An 18817-nucleotide genomic window follows, 5' to 3' on the forward strand; every position below is an offset into this window, starting at 1 on the left:
AAGTTGTTGACACGGACGTGTTTCAGCCGTCAATTTCTTCTGGCCTCTTCAGGACAAGGACAATGAAACCAATCTATGACACTGGAATATGAAGCGGGGTTTGCACTTAAAGCACCTTCTTCGAAAGGGGTACAATCCGTAAATCCAGACACCCTTTCTCGGGTTGAACCTCAACCTGTGGTGAAGTCACCTCTTACGTGGTGACTGTGTGCTCCAAATGAGCCTTCGTATCCCTCATAACAACACCTTTTCCTGCTGGTGAAGCAGTCTGCAGCAACGTGGGCACACGTGGAAACGCCATTAAGGAAAGGACCGAGATTTCTGTTGCTGCAGACTGCTCAGTAACCCACTGAGCTATCCAAATCAAATAGTTATGTGACCTAAAGGCGTTTTTAGGTAGTTTGTTATAGTGCAAACTCGACCCGAAGGCATTGGAGCGCTTATTAGGCACGAGGAGATTAATTGATTTGCCCGGAATAAAAGGAAATTGAGCAGACACCCAGACTCAAACCTGTCTCCCCAGCTGCAAAGTCAGTAGCTCTAGCCTTTACGCCACATCCTCTCCATGTTAAATGGTGTAGCTTTGCAGGAGTCACACTAATCCTTCTACCCACTTTAGGATGAGTCAAACCCGCAAAAGTGGTGTACCAAAGTCTTAGGGGCCCCTGCAAGGTATGGAGAGGGAGCCTCATACCCTCATTCTGACAAGAGTCATGCCCAGTGTTTCACGTCTTGCCACACAGAATTCAACTTCATCAGTATTATGATAGTACTCACATAAAAAGAATACTGATAATCCTGAGTGATCAACATACACTGTAGTCAGAATGACACTAGAGCACATTAAAAACCGGTTTCAGTGTTCTTCATTTTCACAATGGGGTGTGTGTGTCCCAGTTATTTCAGAAACTTAAATCAACTGACCTACTAAGGGTATTGTTCAAGTTATTCTGTAAAGCATGTGGCAATTCAAATGAAATCCACTACAGAAGCATTATTTCTTTATATCAGTAAATCCTGTATAAACTAATTCAATGTATGTGCAGGAAGGTAAAGGACCATATATACAGCTGATTTCAGAATAGAATAGTAGCAATCCTGGTGGTGTTATTTACTAGAAGACAAAACTCCATGCTAAGTGTGCTGCCATACAGTGGCAGATTCCTTCCAATAGAAATTGTGCTTGAATATTTTAGGGTGCTCTAATACACTAGGGTATCTAATAATCTAAATATCATAAGAGCCACACAACTCTCGTTGATCAAAAGGGTGCTATTCAATTAACAAAGATAAACAGAGGTTTTGCTTGGTAACATATTGTTCTTATGTTTGCCAAAGTGCATTTGCTTGTGTCTGCTAAAGATTACCCTTATTTAACAATTTTGAAATTTCAGGCAGCAGTTTTAGTCAAATGGTTACAGATAATGCCATGGTTCTATGTTGCACATCACCCAATAGCACAGCTACTGCCATTTATTCTCCATCCATTTGCCACAGTGCTACAACATGCACTAAATATGGTTTAAAGCAATGAGAGAGAACAATATTCAGACACAGATATTTAGAGGTGCAACTAGCCTCAATATTCTGGGTTGGTTTCAAATGCATACTTAAACTCAACTCAGAGAAGTAATCTGTGGTAAAATGTTGAGAGTACACGATGCTGGACATAAGTGTACCATCTGCTAGATCCTAAACCTTTGCACTGGATGGGTCTCTCCCACTTTTACTGTTTGCCTCTGCTTTCTCTTAGCTTCCATCTCTCGTTCCTTCTCCTGCTTTCTTCTATCCTTATCTTTTTCTCAATTCCTTTTGTTCTTCCTCTGTGCCTTTTGTTTTTCATATATTTTTCTGTCATTTTATTTTTCTTTCCTCCTCTTTTCTTTATTTGTTATATTTTCCTGTCTCATTTTGCTCTCTTTTCACTATGTTCTCTTTCATTTCTATCATTCCCATTGAATAATTTCTTAGCCCTCATCTTATTTGTATTGTGTATAACGGCTCATTTTCTGGGTCCTGTTACCACTTTCTTTGTTACTTTCCCTCTTGTAGTTCTCCTCTATTGGCTTCTCTTTCTTTTGAATTCCTTCTTTTTTCTTTTTCTATTTCTTTCCCTTTCTTCTCGTTTATCTTTCACTTTCTTTTCATTCCCTTACTTTTCTTCTCACATTCATTCTTTCCCTAGCTTCTATTGTTCCTTAATCTGTCTCCCTCACAGTCACTTATTGTTTCTTTGGTTCACCATTACTTACGTTCTCTCTTTCCTTTCAGCTGTCTTACTCTATCAATCAGTGGCGGATGGTGACATATTGGTGGTGAGGCGTAAAATTATTGTCGTACTGCACTGCGGAGAGCAAGCGTATTGAGTGAGCCCAAACAACCTACGGGGGGGGGGGAGGGGGTTCGGACGGGTTCTCCCCCTGAGAAAATTTTGATAAAAGAGTGGAAAAATGGTGCATTTTCAACCAAATTTGAGAACGCATGAAGGTTAATAAAGCAATACGATTGAATTATTTATCATTTAAGAAATTGGCAATCTTTATGAGCTATAGAGGAACATCTTTGTGTATACTGATGTTATCATTTGCCCATATTAACTTTTGAACACACTGATAGACTTGTAATGGTTTTAACTATACAGTAGATACATTCATTGACTGTGCAGCGCTGTACATCAATATAATTACATTGTTTCCTTAAATAATTTTTTTGTTTTCATGCAAGAAACGCCATTTAAAAAAAAAGGGCAGAAAATATGAATGCATTTCAAGCAGTACTCTGTGTAAAAAATGTCTGCATGTAACAGCAAAGGCTTCCCATGTTAGCCTTTCTACTGGTGGAGTTGCCAAAAACGGAAACAATACACATCCTCATACAGTCACTGCACCCTAATAAATCTACTGACCTCCCACTAAACTCAGGCATTGCTGCCGCATTCAGCAGTTAGCACACGCTGACCACTCGCACACCAGCCACTCCTCTTGCCACATACCCACCACGTACATAGTGCACTGAAGACGCTGCAGGTGAGGGAGAACATGTCAGAGCACTCAGCGCCGTGTTCTGCAAGAAAGCACTGCTAAGCGCAGATATTCAGAATTATTTACTGGAGTTTTGGCCTCTGCTGCAATCGGACTTAAATCAAAAGCCACCAGCGGTGGCGCACACAAACAGCATGTTCCTGCCAAGGTATATAAATTGTACAGTATACAAGGCACATGTGAACATTGTGAACGGAACCCCGCTGCGGCTAACTGCCAAAAATCACTTGGTTTCTCCTGCTTGGCTTTACTTAACTGCCAAACCAGGCTGACACTCGCCTAGGTCCTTAACTTGTAACAAGCAATGCTTACCAGGGCCGGCTTTAGGACAATGCGACTGGTGCGGCTGCACTTGGCACTGACCTGTGGAGAGGGCACCAAACTCGGGGGTGGGGGTGCTCTATGTTTAGCAATAACTTATGATTGGGGTGTGGGGGTGCCAAAAATGATTATTGCACCGGGCGCCACCAGCTCTAAACCAGCCCTGATGCTTACATCCGGACTCTGACATTTCATATACCGAGGGCTCTCAAAGGGAACTGAGCCATTTGTGATACATCTACGTCCTAGTCATGTGAGTCAGGGCGCTTTTGTGTTAGGTCATGTGTAAAACGAAGGCCTTGTTAGTGTGACACGCACGTGCTACATCCCATCTCACTTAAGGTTTCCAGATTCTGTTCAGATGTTGTAGGCACAGTTGCAGCCAGCATGACGGGCGGCTGGGGGGGGAGCGTGATGGGTTAAATTACAATAAAAAACGTACCTTCCCCAGGTCATGCGCTGCCTCAGCCTGCGGGTCCTCATCACTCTCTCCATCCGAACAATTCAAAGCATCATAAACTCGGGTGACACTTTAAGCATTTGCGGATGCAGACAGGTGGTCGGAAGGGGAACATGGTGGCCGGAGCCTAACGGCCGTGGCGGATCTCCTGCTGTGTGTGGCGTTAACAATGCTCAGCGAACGGCAAATCTTTTATATCTAAATCTTCCCTTTGTATAAATCTTCAGTGCTTCTAAATATGTATTTTGGATAACTACAGTACCTTTCCTCACGACTTTCCTCACGACTCTCTCTCCTCCTCCGCCGGGGCATTCTGGCTGAGCCCCGACTCGATGGTCTGCGACGTTGCGGAGGGAGTGGTGTCGGAGCCTCCGTGGTTCCGCGTTCTCGGAGCGGCCAGGCAGTGGAGGCGGAGAAGTCTCTGGCGGGGGCCCTGGTCGCCTTCTTCGGGGCAGGTGATCTTTTGTCAGCTGGGGAGGCTTGCCAGTTCAAGCGCCGGTGCAGTCGAAGGTGAGATTGGGAGGGCTGCGTGCAGCCCAGGAAGCCTTGATTTGGTTTTGTCTCCCCCTCTGGTAAATCGCGGAGAGGCGGCACCGGCCCAGGAGTGGGAGTGGAGTGCAGAAGACGGGCTTGAAGCTTCCTGTGGAGAACCAGGGGCATGTTCTGTGGTCGCGACTGGGACTAATCAGTGCAGCCAGACTCAAGTGAGCTGCATGGAGAAGCAAGCCAGTGGGGGTCCGAGCAGTGCCAGAGGCAGTGGCGGTAGGAGTGGCGGGATACTTACTTCTGAGCTGGCAGTTAGCAGATATGCTCTGCGTAATAAGGATTTGAGCACTGTCTCAGTCATATCCAAGCGTCCTATAATTTCTCCTCCCATAACAAAAATTAAGGCTACTTCTAGGAAGGAAAGCCAGACCGTGGTTACTTTGCCCCCGGGAAAAGGAAGAGGCAGGAAAAGGGCTCGAGGGGGAGCCGGAGTGAGGATAACACCCTCATTGAAATTCTACTATAGGGTCCTCTCTACTACTGTAGTGGACCAGGGGCGACATAAAAATAATGATATGAATGTGGATATGGTCGTTCCTACCGTTCCTATAACTGCCCTCCCCAGTACTGTTGATCAACTCTCCCTGAGCTCTCCCACAGATATAGAGGGGTTGGAGTCCATATCACAAGATCAGCGGATAATAGTACACGCTTCAGTGGAGCTAATAAGTAGTTTTTTGGCGTTAGAAGATCAGGGGGATGTTCAGGAAGATGCTCGAGGAGAAGTCGATGGAATCCCATTAGAGGGCAGAGAAGAGGCTTTAAAATCTAGTATACCAGCCCCCCAATCGACCAGTCCCCTCACCCCATTAGCATTGGCGCCTGGGACACTAGCAGAAATCTTGTTGGGTCTTAAAGAAGATATAGGCAGGAGATTTACAATCTCTGAGACCAACCAGGTAGCTATTCAGGCCTCTTTCGAATTACTGGCTCAGAAAGTGGAGGAGGTTACTCAAAGAACGGATGCCCTTGAGGCAGAAATTCCCAAGATCAAGGAGGCCTTGTGCTCCTCCTCTGTAGTGCTGGATAAGCTGGTCCAACAAAACAGGGAGCTGAATGACAATATTGAGCACCTTGAAAACCACTCTAGAAAAAATAATCTGAAGATTCTGAATATCCCTGAGGATCTGGAAGGGGGCGATATTAAGACTTTCGTAGTCTCCCTCTTAAAAACTACAATCTTAAAAGATCTGCCAGGGGAAAATCTGGATTTGATGACTGATATTCAAAGGGTCCACTGTGACCCATTCAGGCGGAAACCCAGAAAAGAGCGTCCAAGGAAGATTCTGGTGAATTTTCTTACGTTCGCCATTAAGGAGAAAATATTGTCTTTGGCCCTGAAAGTCGGGCATGTGAAGTATACTTCTTTATCCAGCTCGTTTTCATTTCTTATACGCTCTGATGTTTCCCATATCACTGCCCTAAAGCAGTGGGAACTGGGTAAGCACAGCCGGGAGCTCTGCTCGAAATTGAACTGTTTTTAAAACTTGTGTGTTAAGTTGATTTTAATAATTGTGCACCTCTCCCTCACCTACTAGTCTGGTTGGGGCACTTATCCAGAATCCCTAACCCCCGTGCAGCCGATCTGAACGCTGCCACGGGGTAGGAAATCACCATCAGCGAGCGAGCCTGCTCACAGGCCACGCCCACTTCATCAGGCCACGCCCACTTCCCTGGGCCACACACCCCTTGACTACTTAAAGCGCTGACGCTCAGCCTTCCCCAGATCCTGTACTCCTGAGGCACAGCCGGGAGCTCTGCTCGAAATTGAACTGTTTTTAAAACTTGTGTGTTAAATTGATTTTAATAATTGCGCACCTCTCCCTCACCTACTAGTCTGGTTGGGGCACTTATCCAGAATCCCTAACACCCGTGCAGCCGATCTGAACGCTGCCACGGGGTAGGAAATCGCCATCACCGCCATCAGCGAGCGAGCCTGCTCACAGGCCACGCCCACTTCCTCAGGCCACGCCCTCTCCCGGCATAAAATCATGTGCAGCACTCGGACGCGCAGCGGACGGGCGCAGCGGGCGCGCCGTCAGCGCGCCGTCAGCGCGCCAAAGGCAAGACCGTCTGGGCCCGTCCGGGCCCGGACGGTCCCAGGCCCAGCCACTATGCCCATTTCTCCCAAGAAATGCCCTGTCTATACCCGAGATAGGCTTTTGGCCTTGAATACACTAAAACATCCCTCCTGCAATTATACCCTCATGGGCGATAATCCATTTACCGGCTGCAGTCTCTGTAATCCTCCCGGCGCAGATATTGAACGCGGTGGCCTCCAGCTAGGCCTACTCAACTGCAGGTCGCTTGTTAAACACGCCCACGAAATAAACCTCCTGATCTCAAACCACGCCATGGACATTCTGTTTCTCACTGAGACATGGCTCACCCCCAACAACGGCCCTGACATTGTCAACGCGCTCCCTCCGGGCTATCAGATCTGTTCTCTGAATAGACCGCGTGGTAGAGGAGGTGGCCTAGCCATAATATTCAAGGATTCCCTCACCTGCAGAATCTTAGATGGCAACATCAAAGACTGCGAAAGCTGCCACTTCACCATCCAAATTTCACCAGTAACATCCCTGTCGGGACTGCTTGTATATCGCCCCCCCGGCCTACTCGCCGAATTCCCCAGCAAGCTCATCGACCATGTCACTCTTGAGTCTACAACTACCTCTAACTACCTCTTGTTAGGGGATCTCAATCTTCACTTTCTGGACCCAGTCGACATTCAGGCAGCCGAATTTTTACTGGACATCTCCTCCTCTGGTCTCTGCTTAAAGAACCCACAGGCCACTCACGACAAAGGACAGCTACTTGACCCCCATCTTCACAAACATTCAAGACCTTAATACCCGCGCTCACTTCCCTCTTCCCTGGACCGACCATTTCCTGGTCCCCTTCGAATGGCACATCAATATTCCTCCACCCCAACCGCCCAAAATCAGAACTCTTATCAGACGCTGGCACAAACTGGTCCGAGAAGAATGGGCAGCCAAACTTAGGGAAGATATCCCCCCTCCCTCTCAAAACACCATTACAGCCGACACTGAATTCAATACATGGCTCACCCAATCACTGGATTGCCTCCTACCGAGATCCAGCACCCTTAAACGTACCAAGAGAGTTAACCCCTCTCCCTGGTACACCCCCGAATTGAATCTCTTACGGAAGGAATGCAAGAGAAATGAACGCATATGGAGGAAAGACAAGACAGCAGACAAGAAAGGTACGTTCCGTGCTTCCATAAAAACTTACAAACGGGAGCTCCAAAAAACCAAGAGCGCATTCTACGAAGATAGAATTAAAAACTCGCCCTGCTCTGCCCAAGAAACTTTCGCTATTCTTAAAGAACTTCTTCAGGCTCCAGATCCCCCTGCAAAACCCCTGGACCCCAAACCCGCGGAAAGTAAATGTATTCAACTGGCCACTTTTTTCGACGAGAAAATTCAAAAAATTCTCGCATCCCTACCCCCCGCCGGCCATACGGACAGGGACCCTTCTAACTCTCCCCACTGCCACAGTCATTCCACCGATGCCCCCTCACCCCTTCTCGACACCTTCGGCCCAGTATCCACGGAAGAGGTCGCCGCGACGCTGGCCACAATTAAAAGTGGCTCCCCCAGCGACCCTGCTCCGCTTCGTTTCCTGAAAAAAGTGTCCAGCACCATTATCCCTCCTCTCACGTCCCTCATCAATGTCTCCCTCACTCAGGGAGTAGTCCCTACCAGCTGGAAAGCGGCGGTGGTCAAAGGTCTTTTGAAAAAACCTTCACTGGACCCCCAGGACCTAGCCAACTACAGGCCAATCTCCCTCCTCCCCGGAAACAGTAAAATCACGGAGAAGCTAGCGAATAAAAAACTATCACTATTTCTTGAAAGTAACAACATACTCAGGAACTCCCAGACTGGTTTCCGCCCCGGCCAGGGCACTGACACCGCCCTCCTGGCGGCAGTGGAGAAGGCCAGAAGCATTCTGGACACAGGAGGATCAGTGGCAGTGATCCTCCTGGACCTCAGTGCGGCCTTCGACACTGTAAATCACCAGATTTTAATCCAGCGGCTGAGAGATACTGGAGTAAGGGGCACGGCCTTGAAGTGGCTCATGTCTTTTCTAGATGGTCGCTCTTTCCAAGTCTGGGAGAATGACAGCCACTCTCCCGCGATCCCCCTCCGCTGTGGAGTACCGCAGGGCTCATCTCTTAGCCCTATGTTATTCAACGTTTACATGTCTCCGTTGGAGGAATTGGTCACCCCGTTCGGCGTGACGATCATCAATTACGCCGACGATACCCAGCTGGTGGTAACCCTTTCACACCCACACCAAGATCCTTCCGATCTCCACAGCTGTCTCACCGAAATCCACAGCTGGATGAACACCTCAGCGCTGAAACTGAATGGGTCCAAGACCGATATCCTGCTGCTCGGACATAAAGAGCCCTCCCTGCCGCCTAACATCTGGCCCGACTGTTTAGGTGACCCCCCTGCCCCCGAGGAGGAGGTCAAGAGCCTGGGCGTATGGCTCGAAAAGGATCTGAGCTTCAGAACTCAGGCCAAAAAGACAGCAGGAATATGCTTTGGTCTCCTCAGGGCATGTAGGAAGGTCTTCCCTTTGCTTCCCGCCACTTCCCGGAAACTATTGATCCAGGGCCTCATCCTGGCAAGGTTAGATTACTGCAATGCAATCTACCTGGGTGCCCCGGAAGCTACTTTTAATACCCTGCAGAGAATCCAAAACGCCGCTGCCCGACTACTCACTCACACACCAGCCAGATCTTCGGCAAAGCCAGCTTTGAAGCTCCTTCACTGGCTCCCAGTCAGAGAGAGGGTTGCTTTCAAAGCCCTCTGTCTGGCCCACAAACTTCTCCATAACAAAGGCCCACCCATCCTCAATAATGTTATCATCCCCTACAAAGCGACAAGAGCTCTTCGATCAAACGGAGAGAGTAAAAAATGCTCGGTCTGGAGGACGCCGCTTCTCGGTCCACCCTGCCAAACATTGGAACAGCCTCCCTCGGAGTCTAAGAACCGAACCAAATCTCCTTCAGTTCAGGAAGGCACTGAAAACTCTTCTCTTTCCCGCTGACAAGGTATTTTTTACAGCTCTACTACGCTCGCGCTGCTGCTAGCGATAGCATTTTTAACTATCCCTGTTTTGTGTTTAATTTGTTGCTTTATTCATTTCCCCTGATTTTAACCGTGCTCAGGCTGGGATTAGGCTGGTAATTTTCCCCCCCTCTTACCGCATGTAAAATTGTTCTTATCACCGCCGTTTTGGTGGGTCCGGGTCACGGGGATTCCCCGAGGTGGACGCCATTTTGGTTTGGGCAGTATATTTTCTGGCGGGCGCCATTTTGAGCGCTACAGCGCTCGGGTTAGCCTCGCGGGACGCCTACTTAAGGCGGATTTCTCTTCGTGGGTCGCCTGACAAGGTATTTTTTACAGCTCTACTACGCTCGCGCTGCTGCTAGCGATAGCATTTTTAACTATCCCTGTTTTGTATTTAATTTGTTGCTTTATTCATTTCCCCTGATTTTAACCGTGCTCAGGCTGGGATTAGGCTGGTAATTTTCCCCCCCTCTTACCGCATGTAAAATTGTTCTTATCACCGCCGTTTTGGTGGGTCCGGGTCACGGGGATTCCCCGGGGTGGACGCCATTTTGGTTTGGGCAGTATATTTTCTGGCGGGCGCCATTTTGAGCGCTACAGCGCTCGGGTTAGCCTCGCGGGACGCCTACTTAAAGCCGCTCCCTCCCGCACAGCGGTACTGCGCAGTGGGACGCCATCGCTTAGCCAGAGTCGTGCCTGAGTCCTGCCCGTCTGCGCCCGTCCGCGCTAGGGACGTGCGGGACGTTGCAGGTGGGTGTGCCCGTATTCATAGCTAGGGGGGAAAGATGATCACGTATTCTAATGAGACGTTACGGTCCATTGGATCGACCATCACTAAATGTAATCAGGTTATCCACCCTTTAAGCGGCCCTTATTGCTGCGCCTGTAAAGGTTGGGCTTTGGCCCCTCCCGCTCCTATTCGCCAGAAGCCTGTTGCTGTTACTTCTCCGAGTTCGACAAACGCTCTGCGGATATTTAGCCTGAATGCTAGGTCACTGGTTTTGCACCACCAAGATATCCTTGACCTTATGGATGATGAGACCCCGGATATTCTCGCCATTACCGAAACTTGGCTGCAGGAGGAGGATGCAGCGATTATTAATCTTGCTTTTCCTCCGGAATATTCTATTTTCACCCTTAATCGCCCTACTAGAGGGGGAGGTATCGCACTTGCGGTGAAATCCAATTTCTCCTGCATTTGGACTGCTTTACATATTGCTGGGTGTGAGAGTGCCTCTTTTAAGATCGGGATTAGCCCCCAGTACTCGAACTCGGGGATGGTGGTCTATCGCCCCCCAGGTAATGACGCTGCGTTTAGAGAGGCTTTCCCTGATGCTGTTAGCACTCTGGCAATTGGTTGTGCCAACTTCTCTATATTGGGAGATTTGAATCTCCATTTTGATAATCAGAGTGCCCCGGCTGTATGTAACTTTCTTGCGGATCTTGAGGCCCTTCAGTTGTTCCAAAAAGTCTCCCAACCCACCCACACAGGAGGGCATATATTGGACCCTTTTTTCACAAACCTAACGGAAGCTTCCATTCTTTCCCTTTCACCCCTGGGATGGACGGATCATTTTCTAGTGGATATTCGGGTTTTGTCACCTGAAATTATTCCAATTCCCTTAGCCCGATCTATCCCTAGAAGACACTGGAGTAAGCTTAGGTTAGAGGATTTACATCTTGCTCTAACTATTGATCCGCTTGATCTTTCGGATGATGTTGAATTGGGTTATGACCAGTTCTGTAATTGGATTACCAGGGCGCTTGACTCCTTGATTCCCATACTGACTAGTAAAATCAGTCCTAGAAAGTCTAACCCCTGGTATGACAGCGCACTACGTGCACTGAAAGGGAACTGTAGGCGTGCCGAGAGGGAATGGCGGAGATCTTATGATACGGTGAAGAAATCGCTGTATCTGACCTCTATTAAGATCTATCACCGTGCCATTTGTAGAGCTTGTGCGACGTTCTACTCTCGGGAATTCCGTAATAGCCCAAATCCATCTAAAACTATCTTCAAAGCTCTCAAGGATCTGCTGTCTAAGCGCTCTACCTCTCCAGTTATGGCCTCTACCTCGCACTGTGAAGCCCTAGCATCTTTTTTTTTTGGAAAAAGTGCAGGGCATCTATCGTGCTTTTCCTGGTATGGGACCCTCCCAGAAGGCCGTGGTGGTTGTCCCTGCCTTTCCCTTGCTGGATTCTCTTCTGCAGCTTCTACCTGAGGCTTTTGACACTCTGGCTCAGAAGGTCAAATCTGGCTCACCTCTGGATCCGGTCTGTCCTGAACTATTTAGGAACCAGTCTTTTGTGGGTCGTCCTACAGTTTGTTCCTTGATTAACATTTCGCTGGCCACGGGCATGGTCCCAACCAAATGGAAGCGTGCAGTGGTTTCTCCTATTTTGAAGAAGCCAAGCTTGGACGCTTTGAGACCGGAGAACTACCGGCCCATCTCCTTACTCCCTTGGCCGGCCAAGCTGATGGAAGCTCATGTTAATCAGGCTCTTACCGACCATCTTACCCGAGCTAACATTCTGGACGACACCCAGAATGGGTTCCGGGCTGGGCACAGCACGGAGACTGCCCTTCTCGCCATGCTTGAACATCTTCGTACGGTGCTGGATCAGGGACAGACGGTGGCACTAGTGTTGTTAGATCTGAGCGCCGCCTTTGACACGGTCTCGCACCGTATCCTTCTGCACCGCCTGGAAGAGATTGGCGTTATGGGGTCGGCCCTCCAGTGGTTCCGTTCCTTTCTTGACGACCGGTCTTTTTGCGTTGCTACACCTCCTTATCAGTCCAAGTTCCATCCTCTGGACTTGGGGGTGCCGCAGGGATCCTCACTGAGTCCCACCTTATTAAATCTTTACGTGAGACCGCTGGCTGATGTCGTCAAACAATGGGGCATGTATATGGTCTCATATGCTGACGACACTCAGCTGGCGGTTACTATCAGTGGGGATGCCGATGTGGACGCCCCCAAGTTCCAGAACGGGCTGAGGGAGGTGGCTAGCTGGATGACTGCCAACTGTCTCCAGCTTAACGCTAGGAAGACCGAGGTTATGATCGTCGGAAAGGGTAGGGATCTCTGGGGTGACAGATGGTGGCCGTCGGAACTTGGTGTGGCTCCAACTCCGGTTATGGAGTTGAGAAATCTGGGAGTATGGTTGGACTCTACTCTCAGCTTTGTGGGACACACCAAGAAAACCGCAGCATGCTGCTTTGGAGTCCTTCGGGGCTTAAGGCCTGTCCTTAAGTTTTTTGACCCCCCTACCAGGCAGATGGTGGTCCAGGCAACAGTTTTATCTCGCCTGGACTATGCCAGTTCGCTTCTGATAGGGAGTAATGAGGCAGAAATTGTTCGTCTCCAACGCGTTCAAAATGCCGCTGCCAGAGCCATTGTCGGCTTGCCTAGGTCATGCTCGGCTGCCAGCACTCTTCGAGCATTACATTGGCTGCCGATTAAGTCGAGAATTCATTTTAAAGTTTTATGTCTGGCTTTTAAAATTTTGAAAGGATCTGCCCCCCAGATTCTTTCGAATCTACTGTCCGGTTATGTACCGACCCGTTCGTTAAGATCTTCGGGTCAAGCACTTGCAGTAGTCCCGAGGTTCAGGCTTTGCCGAGCTGGTGGGCGCTCTTTCCGGATAAAGGCTGCAGCGCTTTGGAACTCGCTTCCGCTTGAGCTCCGCACAATCGATGATCTTCTGCTGTTTCGGAAAACATTGAAAACTTTTTTGTTTTAACTGCTCCCTCTATCTCGGTTTTGTGTTAGTATCTGTTGTGTTATATCTTGTCGCGTGCCAGGACGCCCCTTAGCTGGGGCAGCTGTGCGCGTTATAAATACTATTAACATAACATAACATAACATTCCTCTTCCCTCCTGCTGCTGTTCCCCCCCGAAGTCAGGTTCAAGCGCTGGGATGCTCAAGGGTTACTACGCGCTCTACAAAAACCTTAAATTAATTAAGAGGATGGTAACCTTGAATTCCTTGGGAGCTAAGACACAGCTGAAATTTCCTGCTTCCTTACGAATCATGTGGAATAACCGCATGTATAATTTAAATCAAATAGAGGAAGTTGATACCTTAAAGATTGGAAAAAGGAGGTGGAAGTAGCAATGAGAGTGGGAAGTAGAGATTAAGATATTTGATATTGGAAAAAAAATTCTAACTAATGAATTAACAGAGTGTAGGGGGAGCAAAAAGAGGAGCGGAAAGGAGAGGACAAACAAAAAAAAAAAGAGAAGCATAATGTATAAGATAAAGGAGATATCTATAGCTTTGTATGAATGTTGAATGTTGTTGCTGTTCTTGTCTGATTAATCTATAACTGGTTAAGTCACACCCCAGGTGGACTCCACCAAGGGCTCAAGCCCAGAGGAATAGGGAGGGTTCCCCAGGGAGTTGTAGGAGAGTGGGATTCACAGGTGGGAGGGGGGCGGGAGGGGTGCACGGGTGGGGTGCACGGGTGGGTTAGCAGTGGGAATTTTTTTTTAAATAAGTCCTCTTTCCATCTTTTCTTATTATTTAAAGAATACGTTTCTTATGGGGTGGTTAGTCATGGAAGGGGTGAGGAGAGTCGGACTTGATGACTGCTAGGATAAGGTTGATCTCGTGGAATGTCAATGGGCTACGATGTCCGCGTAGACAAAGCTTGATAATGTCTTTTCTGGAGCAATCTTCAGCTCAAGTGTGTCTCTTACAAGAGACTCACCTGAGTAATCTTGAGTGTAAGGTTGTTTTTGGAAAATATAGATGGGTTGAATTATTTTGTAGTTCTGAGCAGACAATACAAAATAAAGGAGTAGCTGTCTTATTTAGAGTAGGAGTGGGTGGCTCCATACGGTCCGTACAAACAGATCAATCTGGTAGATGGGTCTTGGTATCGGCGGATATTAGGGGCACCGAGATTGCTATAACATCTTATTACGGCCCCAACATTGATGATCCGGCCTGTCTGCTCAGAGTACAGTCCAAATTGGTAGGTGTCACTATTCTAGACGTAATCGGAGGAGATTATAATGTTCTTCTCAATCCCGTTCAGGATAGATCGAATTATAGTCACTATGTGGCTGCCCCGCGTACGCGCAGGGCAATGACCAATATGATGCATGAGCTGGGATTGATAGACGTATGGAGGGCCAAAAAGGAAGGAGAACCAGGCTTCACCTTCTTTAGCAAAAAACATAATCACTCCTCTAGAATCAATTATATCCTTATGGATAGATTGGGGCTGGAGAATTTAGAGGACATTGTAATCCTTCCATGTATTCTATCTGACCATGCCCCTATAGCATTCTCATATCTAGGAAATAAGCCTAAGATCATCTCCACCCCTAGGTGGACATTAAATAGGGCAATCTTATCTAATCAGGAAATAATTTCAGCTATCAAAACATCTACTACTAATTATTTTTCTAATAATATGGGCTCTACGTCATTAGACTACGTATGGGACGCGTTTAAGGCCCATATTCGAGGTATGCTACATAGTTTGATAAGTGCTAAGAATAGAGAAGAGGCTCTAGTATTCAAAAAATTAGAAAAAGAAATATCTTAATTGGAAAGAGTGAGGCTGAGCTGTCAAGCGGTCATCTTGACACAAACCCTCAGCGACCTGGAACATCTACGAACAGAATATAGAGGCAAGTTAGATAAAAAAATAAAAGATCAATGGGTGGTCCACAATATGGAGAATTATGAATATGGAGAAAAGGCTGGTGCTATTCTGGCATGGAAGGCAAAGGCGGACAGAGTAAAAAATAACATCAATAAATTGATACTAAATGAGACAGGAGAAACCTCTTGTAAACAAGAGGATATGCAAAGGTGTCTCCTCTGTGTTTTCTAATCTTTATAGAGAGGAAACATCTTAAAGTCCTAGCAGTATTCAAGAGTGGTTAAAAAATAAGGCCTTGCCAACATTGACAGTAGAGGAGCGCAATATGTTAGATTACCCTATTACAGAAAAGGAAATTAATCTTTATATTAAGAAAATTAAGAATAATAAGGCAGCTGGGACGGATGCTCTGCCGGGGGAAGTCTATAAGGTACTCCAGGAGGAGTTAGTCCCTAGGTTACAAGAACTTTTAAATAACTTCTATAGGTCTGAAGGTAGGGTTCCCCCTTCATGGAAAGAGGCAACAATAGTACTTGTTATGAAGCCAGGAAAGGATCCTCTTAAGGCAGACTCCTATAGGCCAATCTCCCTGCTTAATGCGGACTATAAGATCTTTACCAGCATTTTGGCGGGGGAGATTGGTCAGGATAGTCCCTCGATTGATTAATGTCGACCAAAAGGGGTTTATCCTGGGTAGGTTTATCCAAGAGCAAACTCTACAGCTGATTGGAAGTATAGATTTGGCATTGGCACTGTCAGAGCCCCTGGCTGTAGCGGCTTACGATGCAGCCAAGGCGTTTGACCGTGTTAATTGGGTCTTTTTATGGGAAACCTTAAAAATGATGGGTTTTGGAGCAATAGTCATACAAACCCTCATTAAGTGTTACGAGGGAGCCTCTGCAGTTATCTTTTTAAACGGTCTGTTGACGTCGAGTTTTAGTATAAAAAGAGGGACCCGGCAGGGGTGCCCCATTTCTCCCCTATTGTTCGATATCTATATCGAGCCCCTTGCTCAAATATTGAGACTCGATACACAAATCACCCCCTTTCAAGCCCTAGATTATAAATGCAAATTAGCTCTTTACGCGGATTATTTGTTGGTCTATACCAACAATCCAGTGGAGGTGCTTCCCAAGGTAGAAGCCACGTTAAAGGAATTTGGACTGTACTCTGGGTACTTGGTCAACTCATCCAAGACTGAGGTAATGTGTTGGGGTGTTGAGAATTGGCTGGAAAGGAGTAGCAAGGAGTTTAGATACCTGGGGATAATTATAGTGCAGGATTTAGGCAGTGTTCCAACGATAAACCTGAGGAAAGTGGCTAAGGAAATTGATCATCATTTTTCTAGATGGCAGAACTTACCTCTCACCATATATGGACGTGTAAATCTGGTCAAGATGGTAATACTGCCTAAGTTGACGTACTTATTCAGTACAATCCCCCTTGAGTTCCCAGGTAAACTTTTGGGAAAAATCCAAAGTAAAATTGGCAGTTTTATATGGTCCAATAAAAACTCCAGACTATCCTGGAAGAAGCTAAAACGAAGATTGTTAAAGGGCGGATTAGGCCTTTCAGATGTGCTTTTTTATTCCTTAGCCTTTCAGTTTAAAAATATACGTTGCCTACTCTCTAGTCCTGCAGATACTAATTGGGGGAAGATCTTGAGGGTAATGGCTAGCTTAGAGGGTGGAGGCTCTGGTTTTTTATATAAGTTCGGGGCGCCTAGGTTCTTTAAGAAAGTTCGCCTAAAGGTTTTAAAATCTGCACTTATTGTGTGGTACAAAGTCAAGGAGAAATGGGGGTAAAATATTATTCTGACTTTGCCCCAATTTGGGACTCCCCGGGATTACCAGTATGTCTTAAAGACAGTTTGGCGTCCCCAATCAGAAACGCTGGAATAATGATCTGGTCTGACCTCATTTCGTCTGATGGAGTCCTTCCCTGGGAGGTTCTTAGATTAAAAATAGGCGACTCTTTCTCTAGATTCAAATAAGATGTGAGTGAGAATGAAAGGTGAGATGGAGATATTAGCATAATAAGGATGGTGCCGAAAGTCAATTTTCCGTATTGTCAACATGAGTCTTGACAGAGGAGGGTCATAATAAGACCTTAAAATGGGTTCTATAGCTTGTTAATATCTCCATCTCACCTTTCATTCTCACTCACATCTTCTTCTTTTTATCTCTTGTTCCTCGACAGGAGGACTATGTTGGTTCACAATTCTGTTCCTTGGCACAAGGAGACTTACATTGTGTTTGTTCAGACCTGTCTCTAATTCAATTTATTATTGTTTTTAATCATGTATATGGAATCACTACTTTCTAACTTTTTATCTTGATTCTCTTTTTTCCCCCCACCCCTTCCCCCTTATTTCCCCCCTTCTTCAATTAAGCTACTCAGTTTAATTGTACAGGCTTTACTAATGTTGTCCTGATGATGATCCTAATATTTCGGTTGTAGGATCGAAACGCCGTCGACACTTGTACACACCCTATATGTTCCTAACGATACTATGTTTTATACATAAGGGTGTCCCTTGTAATGTTTGTTGAGTTCACTCTTCATCCTCTGCCAATTGTAACAAACATTTTTTGCCTGAACCTTTTTTGTTGTTTATGTTTTCTCCCTAAAAAACTGTACGGGACACAGGCTTGTGTCCAACTTTGAGAATTGTTCTTGTAACTGTTGCTTAATCACTATATCAGTAAAATTTATGACCACTGTCCGGCTGGACAAGTCTTTAAAAATAAGCACTGATTGGGTCCTTATTGATTCCCTTCTTTATTTAACTTGCCCCTAGGGACCTTTCGTCTTCCTCCACTGCACATGCACAAGCAAACACCAGCACTGTTCCTTCCATGAAAACAGGAAACAAACGGACGGCTTTCGAGAGACCTCAGTGCATGCCTGATGCCTGTGCAAGTGCAGGAGGCAACTTGAGGCCAAAGACAACCGGGGAAGAAAAACAGACTGATGTAAAAGCAGCCAGTGACGAGCAAGGCAGGCAAGTGTGTACACGGTGCAAGTACCTCTACATAAGGATCTGTGGAAGGCCAACTAAAAATGAGTTCATTAGGAGGGCATTACTGCCAGCTCGCACCTATCAGGACCAAAATCGTATCAGATGTAGAAATTGATTTTATGATAAAGCCAAAAGAAAATTAAGTTTGTGGATTTCCTTTTTATCTCAACACCTGTCACCATATACGAAAGCAACGCTGTCCCCGCCATTTTAGTTTCCAGGTCGCTTGAAAACTCAGCAATCTGCTCTGCTGGCATCAAGCCAGAGAACGAGATTAAAGCGATTTTTGCTAAACAAGGTTTGGAATTACGAGCACGTTCACATTTCTGGAAAATAAATGCTATACTGAAAAAATGTCACACACCAATAACTTAATCTCCTCTTCGATTATATAATGCAATCAGACCAAAGGCATTTAGGAGGGTTTAGAGAAGTCTTGAGAGTAAAAGTAACTTCTGTCTAAAGTGGGACACCTACTAGAAGTCTAAAAGTGCCAAGAGGTTTGTGGAAAATCTGGAAAAATCCCGCTGAGCTCGCATCAGGATTGAAGAGATGTTACCACGTCTCTCAAGACTGGCAACATTACATGAACCCCGGAAAGACAGCGATAAGACAATATAACAGTTAAATAAAAACCTCAAAGGCTTAACAATTACCTGTGGGGGTGGTGGACGCGTGTGTCTGTGATCTGACACTGTA

At 46.6% G+C, this 18817-nt stretch overlaps 1 protein-coding gene across 3 annotated transcripts in view; it reads left to right on the plus strand.

Moving 5' to 3' along the window:
• The first annotated feature begins 4161 nt into the window (after positions 1-4161).
• The window catches only part of LOC146855202 (glioma pathogenesis-related protein 1-like), a 403498-nt gene continuing 388842 nt past the window's right edge, over positions 4162-18817 (plus strand). For 2 of the 3 annotated variants that reach the window (XM_085652850.1, XM_085652851.1), the window contains exon 1: positions 4170-4332. The gene's annotated coding sequence lies outside the window, so the exon portion shown is untranslated. Of the gene's footprint in view, positions 4333-18817 lie in introns of all 3 variants that reach the window. The other variant, XM_085652852.1, reaches the window with a different exon arrangement.

The sequence above is a fragment of the Triturus cristatus genome, chromosome 4_1, assembly GCF_964204655.1.
Source record: "Triturus cristatus chromosome 4_1, aTriCri1.1, whole genome shotgun sequence".
Taxonomy (NCBI): domain Eukaryota; kingdom Metazoa; phylum Chordata; class Amphibia; order Caudata; family Salamandridae; genus Triturus; species Triturus cristatus.